The sequence below is a fragment of the Saccopteryx bilineata genome, chromosome 2, assembly GCF_036850765.1.
Source record: "Saccopteryx bilineata isolate mSacBil1 chromosome 2, mSacBil1_pri_phased_curated, whole genome shotgun sequence".
Taxonomy (NCBI): domain Eukaryota; kingdom Metazoa; phylum Chordata; class Mammalia; order Chiroptera; family Emballonuridae; genus Saccopteryx; species Saccopteryx bilineata.
The window spans coordinates 62,904,507-62,914,315 of record NC_089491.1 but is presented as its reverse complement, the minus strand read 5'-3'; positions in this window follow the sequence as shown (position 1 = coordinate 62,914,315).

Genomic DNA, 9,809 nt, shown 5'->3' with positions numbered 1-9,809 from the left:
TCAGTGTATTTCTAATGTTCTTCTGCTGGCTACAGTGTTGATGTTTCTCTAGTCACGTACTTAGCAGTTTCTCCAATTCCATCTCTTCTTCATATTGTGCCAATTACTGTCACAATTGTTTTCATAGGTTATGTAAATTCACCTTTTCTTTAGAATCAATTATACTATTTCAAGTAGAAAAGTATCATTATTTTTGTATTTTAGTTTTTTATTTCCATTGCAATCACATAATATTTTTTACCCAAACTTTCAATAGTCTTATGTCTTTTGCACTTAAAAACAATGGCCTGAGTAATGTTTGTAAAGCATCTCAAAGCCAAGCACAGGCACCAGAACTAATAAATTACATAGAAGAATACATAGGTACAAAACTTATGGACCTTGGCTGTTGAGAACAGTTTATATGAATTTGACCCTAAAGGCAAGGGAAGTAAAGGCAAAAATAAGTGAATGGGACCTTATCAAACTAAAAAGCATCAGCACAGCAAAAAAAAATGACAACAAAACAAAAAGGTAGCCAACCAAATGGGAGATGATATTTACAAACAACAGCTCTGATAAGGGGTTAATATCTAAAAGTGAGGAATATTGTCTTGATGACCATACTTAAGTAACTCTTACAGCACAAATGCACCTATTCGTGTGGACATGTTGTGAGCTTTAGCTCTGATGTGCATGTGTGTAAATGCAGTGGCAGATGAGTGTCTATATGTGGAAAACACTTCTGACAAAGAACTGTCCAGACTTCGGATGGGCTTGTTCATAAAGTGGTGAGCTCCTTCTCTCTGAATGAAGTTAAGAATCCATAGGGCATACTGCAGAGGGATACCTGTCTGCATGAAAAATAGGGCTGGGGTGATCTTTAAGCCCTTTCTGGCTTGAACATACTAAGATCTAAGTCTTTGCTTAATGTTCTATTTGTCTTTACTTTCCTCCTGCCCTTCTCTGTAAGTTCTTTTTCTTCAAAAATCAACTCAGATGGCATATTTCTCTTTTAGTGGTCCTTCTTTGACAGCTTTCTCTGTTTCCTAGTGTTCATCTTTAAGAAAACACACACAGTACTATTAATTTACAATACACATCATTTATTTTAACAAAAAGTTATTTAAAAATTTTTTTGCATTGTAAAAGTTATATAAGTGCCTTATAAAAATATTTTTAAGTGGAGAACAGAATAATAATAATCAGTATAATAATAATAGTAGCTAGGTACTGTACTATGATGATGCTTACAACAGCCTATCATGTAGGTGCTATAATTATTCTTATTTTACAGATGAGGAAACTGAGACACAGAAGTTAAGTGACTTGCCCAACATGACACAGAAAGTAAATGATGGAGCTGGGTTTTGCATCATGCTATAAAATAGCAAATACATAAAACCCACTATAATCTAATTTCACTATTCAAATATAACCTTATTAATACACTGCTCACAAAAATTAGAGGATCAGGGAACATACAGATACTCCACTTTCAGCCTTTTGTACAGTGCATTTTCACCAATGAAATAAAAGTTGTTTTGCATCTCATTTGCATAATCAAATAACTTTCTTTGACTAGTGATTTGATTTCCTGATGTTCTTGTTTAATAAAAAAAATTCAAATGCTTTTTTTTTAATCGCTTCATATTCATTTTGAAATATTCCCTAATTTTTGTGAGCAGTATATTTTAACCTGTTTCCTTCTTTTTAATTGCACACAGGCACATTTGGCATGCTTGTGGTCATATAGGTATGAGATTATGTACCCTACCTTTCCATTTAACATTTTAACATAAGTATTTTTGATATTTTAAAAAATACTATCTGATTTCAAATTATACTATAGAGCCATGGTAATCAAAATAGCATGGTATTAGCAGAAAAACACATACAGATCAATGGAATAGAATCGAGAGCCCAGATGAAAAAACACACATATATATGGACAAATCATCTTTGACAAAGGAGCCAAAAACACACAATGGAGAAAAGAAAACCTCTTCAATAAATGGTGCTGGGAAAATTGGAAAGCCACATGCAAAATAATGAAACTTTTTTCTATCTTATTTTTATTAATTTTAATGCAGTGACATTGATAAATCAGGGTACATATGTTCCGAGAAAACATCTCCAGATTATTTTGACCTTTGATTATGCTGCATACCCCTCACTCAAAGTCAAATCGTCCTCCCTCACCTTCTATCTGGTTTTCTTTGTGCCCCTACCCTCCCTCCACTCCCTCCCTCTCCTTCCTTGCCCCTTTCCCACCCTTCCACCCCACTCCCTGTTACCATCATATTCTTGTCCATGTCTCTGAGTCTCATTTTTATGTCCCATCTGTGCATTGGTTCATATAGTTCTTAGTTTTTTTCTGATTTACTTATTTCACTCCATATAATGTTATCAAGGTCCATCCATGTTATTGTAAATGATCCGATGTCATAATTTCTTATGGCTGAGTAGCATTCCATAGTATATATGTACCAAAGCTTTTTAATCCACTCGTCCTCTGATGGACACTTGGGCTGTTTCCAGATCTTCACTATTGTGAACAATGCTGCTATAAACATGGGGGTGCATTTCTCCTTCTGGAACCGTTCTATGGTGTCCTTGGGGTATATTCCTAAAAGTGGGATGGCTGGGTCAAAAGGCAGTTCGATTTTCAATTTTTTGAGGAATCTCCATACTGTTTTCCACAGAGGTTGCACCAGTCTGCATTCCCACCAGCAATGCAGGAGGGTTCCCTTTTCTCCATATCCTCGCCAGCACGTATTGTGTTGTTTTGTTGATAAGTGCCATTCTGAGTGGTGTGAGGTGGTATCTCATTGTGGTTTTAATTTGCATTTCTCTAATGATTAATGATGTTGAGCATTTTTTATATGCCTATTGGCCATCTGTATATCCTCTTTGGAGAAGAGTCTATTCATTTCTTTTGCCCATTTTTTGATTGGATTGTTTGTCTTTCTGGTGTTGAGATTTACAAGTTCTTTATAAATTTTGGTTATTAACCCCTTATCAGACGTACTGTCAAATATGTTCTCCCATTGTGTAGTTTGTCTTTTTATTCTGTTCTTATTGTCTTTGGCCGTGCAAAAGCTTTTTAGTTTGATATAGTCCCATTTGTTTATCCTGTCTTTTATTTCCCTTGCCCGTGGAGATAAATCAGCAAATATATTGCTGCGAGAGATGTCGGAAAGCTTACTGCCTATGTTTTCTTCTAAGATGCTTATGGTTTCACGCCTTACATTTAAGTCTTTTATCCATTTTGAGTTTATTTTTGTGAGTGGTGTAAGTTGGTGGTCTAGTTTCATTTTTTTGCAGGTTGCTGTCCAATTTTCCCAACACCATTTGTTGAAGAGGCTGTCTTTACTCCATTGTATTGTCTTACCTCCTTTGTCAAATATCAGTTGTCCATAGAGCTGTGGGTTTATTTCTGGGTTCTCTGTTCTGTTCCATTGATCTATGTGCCTGTTCTTATGCCAGTACCAGGCTGTTTTGAGTACAATGGCCTTGTAGTATAACTTGATATCAGGAAGTGTAATACCTCCCCTTTTATTCTTCTGTTTTAAGATTGCTGAGGCTATTCATGTTCTCTTTTAGTTCCATATAAATTTTTGCAATATGTGATCTATATCTTTAAAGTATGTCACTGGTATTTTAATTGGTATTGCATCAAATTTATAAATTACTTTGGGTAATATAGACATTTTAATGATGTTTATTCTTCCTAACCATGAGCATGGTATATGCTTCCACTTGTTTGTATCTTCCTTGATTTCTTTTATCAATGTTTTATAATTTTCCAAGTACAAGTCTTTAGTCTCCTTGGTTAAATGTACTCCTAGGTACTTTATTTTTTTGGTTGTAATAGTGAAGGGGATTGTTTCCTTAATTTCTCTTTCTGATTGTTCATTGTTAGTGTATAAAAATGCCTCTGATTTCTGAGTCTTAATTTTATATCCTGCCACCTTGCTGAATTCATTTATCAGGTCCAGTAGTTTTTTGATTGAGACTTTAGGATTTCTATATATAATATCATATCATCTGCAAATAATAATAGCTTTACTTCTTTTCCAACTTGAATGCCTTTTATTTCTTCTTCTTGTCTGATTGCTGTGGCTAGGACTTCCAGGACTATGTTGAATAAGATTGGTGAAAGGGGGCATCCCTGCCTTGTTCCTGATCTTAAGGGGATTGCTTTTAATTTTTGCCCATTGAGTATAATGTTGGCTGTGGGTTTGTCATAGATGGCTTTTATCATGTTGAGGTATGTTCCCTGTATTCCCACTTTGCTGAGAGTTTTGATCATAAATGGGTGCTGGATTTTATCAAATGCTTTTTCTGCATCTATTGAAATTATCATGTGGTTTTTCTCCTTCCTTTAATTTATGTGATGAATAACATTGATAGATTTGCGAATATTGTACCAGCCTTGCCTCCCCAGAATAAATCCCACTTGATCATGGTGTATGATTTTTTCCATATATTGTTGGATCCGGTTTGCTAATATTTTGTTGAGGATTTTAGCATCTATATTCATCAGGTATATTGGCCTATAATTTTCTTTCTTTGTGTTGTCTTTGCCTGGTTTTGGAACCAGAATTATGCTCACCTCATAAAAGGAGCTTGGAAGTCTTCCTTCCTCTTGACTTTTTTGAAATAGCTTGAGAAGGATAGGAGTTAGTTCTTTGAATAGTTGGTAGAATTCACTTGTGAAGCCATCCGGCCCAGGACTTCTCTTTGTTGGGAGTTTTTTGATAACTGTTTTGATCTCATTTGGTGTAATCGGTCTGTTTAGGTTTTCTGATTCTTCCAGACTGATTTTTGGAAGATTGTATGTTTCAAGGAATTTGTCCATTTCATCTAGGTTGTCTAGTTTTTTGGCATACAGTTCTTCATAGTATTTTCTTACAGTCCTTTGTATTTTTGTTGTGACAGTTGTTATTTCTCCCCTCTCATTTCTAATTTTATTTATTTGAGTCCTCTCTCTCTCTTTTTCTTGGTGAGTCTAGTTAAAGGTTCATCAATCTTGTTTACCTTTTCAAAAAAACAGCTCCTAGTTTCATTGATCCTCTGTATTGTTTCTTTAGTCTCTATGTCATTTATTTCTGCTCTGATCTTTATTATTTCCTTCCTTCTACTACATTTAGGCTTTGCTTGCTGTTCTTTTTCTAGTTCTTTTAGATGCAGGGTTAAGTTTTTTATTTGAGCTTTTTCTAGCTTCTGAAAGTGTGCCTGTAGTGCTATGAACTTCCCTCTCAGTACTGCTTTTGCTGTGTCCCATAAATTTTGAGTTGTTGTATGCTCGTTATCATTCGTTTCTAGGAATTATTTTATTTCTTTGATCTCATTCTTAATGCATTCGTTATTTAACAACCTGCTATTTAGTTTCCATGTGTTTGAGAATTTTTTAGCTTTTCTGTTGTGGTTGATTTTTAGTTTCATGCCATTGTGATCAGAGAAAGTGTTTGATATGATTTTAATCTTCTTAAATTTGTTGAGAGCACTTTTGTGCCTAACATGTGGTCTATCCTAGAGAATGTACCATGAGCACTTGAAAAGAATGTATATTCTGCTGCTTAGGGTGAAAGGTTCTGGAGATATCTATTAAATCGAGTTGATCTAGTTTGTCCTTTAAGTCTGCTGTTTCTTTTTTAATTTTCTTTCTTGAGGTTCTATCTAGTGATGTTAGTGGGGTATTGAAATCCCCTACTATTATAGTGTTGCTGTTGATCTCGCTCTTAATATCTATCAAAGTCTGCTTTATATATTTAGGTGCTTCTATATTAGGTGCGTAGATATTTATAATAGTTATATCTTTCTGTTGGATTGCTCCCTTTATCATTATGTAGTGGCCTTCTTTATCTCTTACTATATATATTCTTTGTTTTAAGTCCATTTTGTCTGATATAAGTATTGCTACCCCAGCTTTTTTTTCATTTCCTTTTGCATGAAATGTTTTTTTCCATCCTTTTACCTTCAACCTATGTGCATCTTTTGTTTTAAGGTGTATCTCTTATAGACAGCATATGTATGGGTCCTGTTTTCTTATCCGTGCAGCTACCCTATGTCTTGATTGGATCATTTAATCCATTTACATTTAGGGTTATTATTGACATGTAGTTGTTTATTGCCATTTTATTCTTTAAAACTGTATTCCTCTTTTGCTATATTATTTTCCCACTTTGATCTGTTTACACCATGCCCCTTAACATTTCCTGCAGCATTGGTTTGGTTGTAATGAATTCCTTGAGGGTTTTTTTTTTTTTTTGTCTGGGAAACTTTTTATTTCTCATTCAATTTTAAATGATAGCTTTGCAGGATAAAGTAGTCTTGGTTGTAGGTTCTTGTTCTGCATTACTTTGAATATTTCTTGCCATTCCCTTCTAGCTTCAAGTGTTTCTGTTGAGAAGTCTGATGTCATCCTTATGGGGGCTCCTTTGTAGGTGATAGTCTTTTTTTCCTCTAGTAGCTTTTAATATTTTCTCTTTATCACCTAGCTTTGGTATTTTAATTATGATATGTCTTGGTGTAGGTTTCTTTGGGTTTCTCTTTAGTGGAGTTCTCTGTGCTTCTTGAGTTTGTGAGAGTTTCTCCTGCATTAATTTAGGGAAGTTTTCAGCTATGATATGATTGAACAAAGCCTCTATCCCTTGTTCTTTCTCTTCTTCTTCAGGAACCCCTATGATGCGGATGTTATTTCTCTTTATGTTGTCACAGACCCCTCTAAGAGTTTCCTCAGACTTTTTGAGTTTCTTTTTTCTTCTCTGCTTTCATGCCTTCATTCCAGTTGTCCTCCAACTTGCTGATTCGATCCTCAGCTCTATCCATCCTGTTTTTAATTCCTTCTATTGTGGTCTTCATTTCTGATATTGTATTTGTCATCTCCGACTGATTCTTTTTTAATATTTCAATATCCTTTTTTATACTTGCTATTTCTTTATTTAGGTGTTCGTGATGACCATCCATTGTTGTTCTAAGATCCCTAAGCATCCTTACAATCATTATTTTAAACTCCGCATCCGGAAGTTTGATTATTTCCATATCACTCAGTTCATCTCCTGAAGGTCTCTCTTGTGGTTTCATTTGGATTGCACTTCTTTGTCTTCTCATTGTGCCTACCCAGGGTGTTTTGTTTGTAGAGCTGGTTGAGTCTAGGCTTGGTGTTGTCTGCCTCTAGTTTTTACTTATGTTGTTTCTAAGTCTTCTTGGGTTGGCATCAGCTATTATTTGTAATCCACTTTAGGATTTGGGCTGCTTTGAAGTCTTGATTTGTTTGTTTTCTTAACAGGTGACTGTCTTGTTTGCTGATCTCAGCAGGGGGCTTATTTGAAACTGTATCCAGGAATGCAGTGTGTGTGACCTGAGGCTCTGAAGTCCTCTTCTGCCTGTTAATCTCTCTGGGGGCGGGTTGCTTTCTCAGCTTCAGTAGGGGGAGGTGTATCTCAGATCTCCAAGGAGACCTGAGTTACTGCCCCTCCTCCCCACTTCTTGTTTTCAGCTGTGTCTTGTTGTGCTGATTGGAGCTGGAGAGATGTCTATATCTCTGTGACCTGGAAGTACTTTTTTATTTTGCTTTTTGGAAGGATCAGCCCCTCCCTTAGTTATGGCTGCTTCCAGCACTGAATGAGTCAGCTTTTTATGTCATCACCTATATTCCTCTCCCCCTCACCATCTGTCTCTCTCTTTCTCCTCTTTTTGGAAGACAAGTGGGCCCTTTCAACAACCAGGAACTTCATTCCCTGGTTGCCAGGTAAGTGGCTATGAGCAGTATTTACTGCTATTTTCCTTGGAATTGAGAGCCCAGCCTCAGCCCTCCCCCCCACCCCCGTTCCTGTAAGCAGGGGAGATTCAGGCGCTCCCTACCAGATTTGTTGTGGCTTTTTCTTTGCTCCTTGATTTTTGAAAACTGTTCTTGTAGTCCAGATTTGGTTTTTCATGCTGATTGTTCATAAATTAGTTTATAATCCAGTTCGGTGGTGTGAGCTGGGAGTCTGTGCGTCTGCCTACTCCACTGCCATCTTTAGGTCTCCCAAAATAATGAAACTTGACTATACTTTTTCCTGCTGTACAAAAATTCAAAATGGACCAAAGACCTAAATATAAGATCTGAAACAATAAATTACATAGAAGAATACATAGGTACAAAACTTATGGACCTTGGCTGTTGAGAACAGTTTATGAATTTGACCCTAAAGGCAAGGGAAGTAAAGGCAAAAATAAATGGGACTAAATATGATGTAAAAGGCTGGTGAACCTTAATTCCAGTCCAGATTTTAAAAATCACTCCTTCTCAGGGATCTCCACAAACTAGTGGGTTTCCTGGCTGTCCCTGTGACAGCCTCTTTCTACAGGTGAGGCCTCAATATATTGCAACTATCCTGATATTCATATGGGGATAATTTATATGAAAAAGAGTATGTGCTCCCAAACATTTTTGGTAGGTTTCTTTGGCCAGTAGCCAAAGAATATGAAAGAATCCAACATAGGATTTTCCTTGCTGATAGTAGTTATTCATTGCAGTAAAATAAAGTATGATCCCAAAAGTGAATCTTTGACCAAAATAAATAAATAAATAAATAAATAAATGGGACTATATTAAACTAAAAAGCATCAGCACAGCAAAAGAAAATGACAACAAAACAAAAAGGTAGCCAACCAAATGGGAGATGATATATACAAACAACATCTCTGATAAGAGGTAAATATCTAAAACGGGTCGAGAACCTTTTGGCTGAGAGAGCCATGAACGCCACATATTTTAAAATGTAATTCTGTGAGAGCCATACAATGACCCATGTACGTTACTCATTATCCAATAAAAATTTGTTGTTGTCCTGGAGGACAGCTGTGATTGGCTCCAGCCACCCACAACCATGAACATGATTGGTAGGAAATGAATGGATTGTAATATATGAGAATGTTTTATATTTTTAACGTAATTTTTTTTTATTAAAGATTTGTCTGCGAGCCATATGCAGCCATCAAAAGAGCCACATCTGGCTCACAGGCCATGGGTTCCCAACCCCTGATCTAAAATATATAAATAACTCACAAAGCTCAAAAAGAAAGAAATAATTCAATTAAAGAATGGGGAGATGATCTGAATGGACATTTTTCCCAAGATGACATACAAATGACCAACAAATATATGAAAAGATGTTCATCTTCTCTATCTGTTAGAGAAATGAGATACCACTTCACACCTGTTTTATTGGCTGTTATCAACAAGACAGGTAATGACAAGTGTTGGAGAGGCCCATGGAGAAAAAGGAACCTTCACTGCTGGTGGGAATGTAAACTGGTACAGCCATTATGGAAGAAAATATGGTGGTTCCTCAAAAAATTAAGGCTAGAACTACCATATGACCCAGCAATCCCTCTAATGGATATCTACAAAAAAACTCAAAAACATTGGTATGCAAAGACACTTGCACCCCCATGTTCACTGCAGCATTATTCACAGTGGCCAAGACATGGAAACAACCAAAGTGTCCCTAGATAGAGGATTGGATAAAGAAGATATGGTACATATATACAATGGAATACTACTAGTTCAAAAGAAATGACGACATATTGCTATTTATGACAGCATGGGTGGACCGTAAAAGCAGTATACAAAAATGAAATAAGAAAACCAGAAAAAGCTAGGAACTATATGATTTCACACGTGGGTGGGATACAAAATTGAGACTAGTGGACATAGATAAAAGTGAAGTGGTTACCAGGGGGAAGGGCTCAGGGGAAAGGGGAGTAAAGAGAGACAAATATACAGTGACCAAAAATGATCTGACTTTGGGTGATGTGCACACAACAAAATCAAC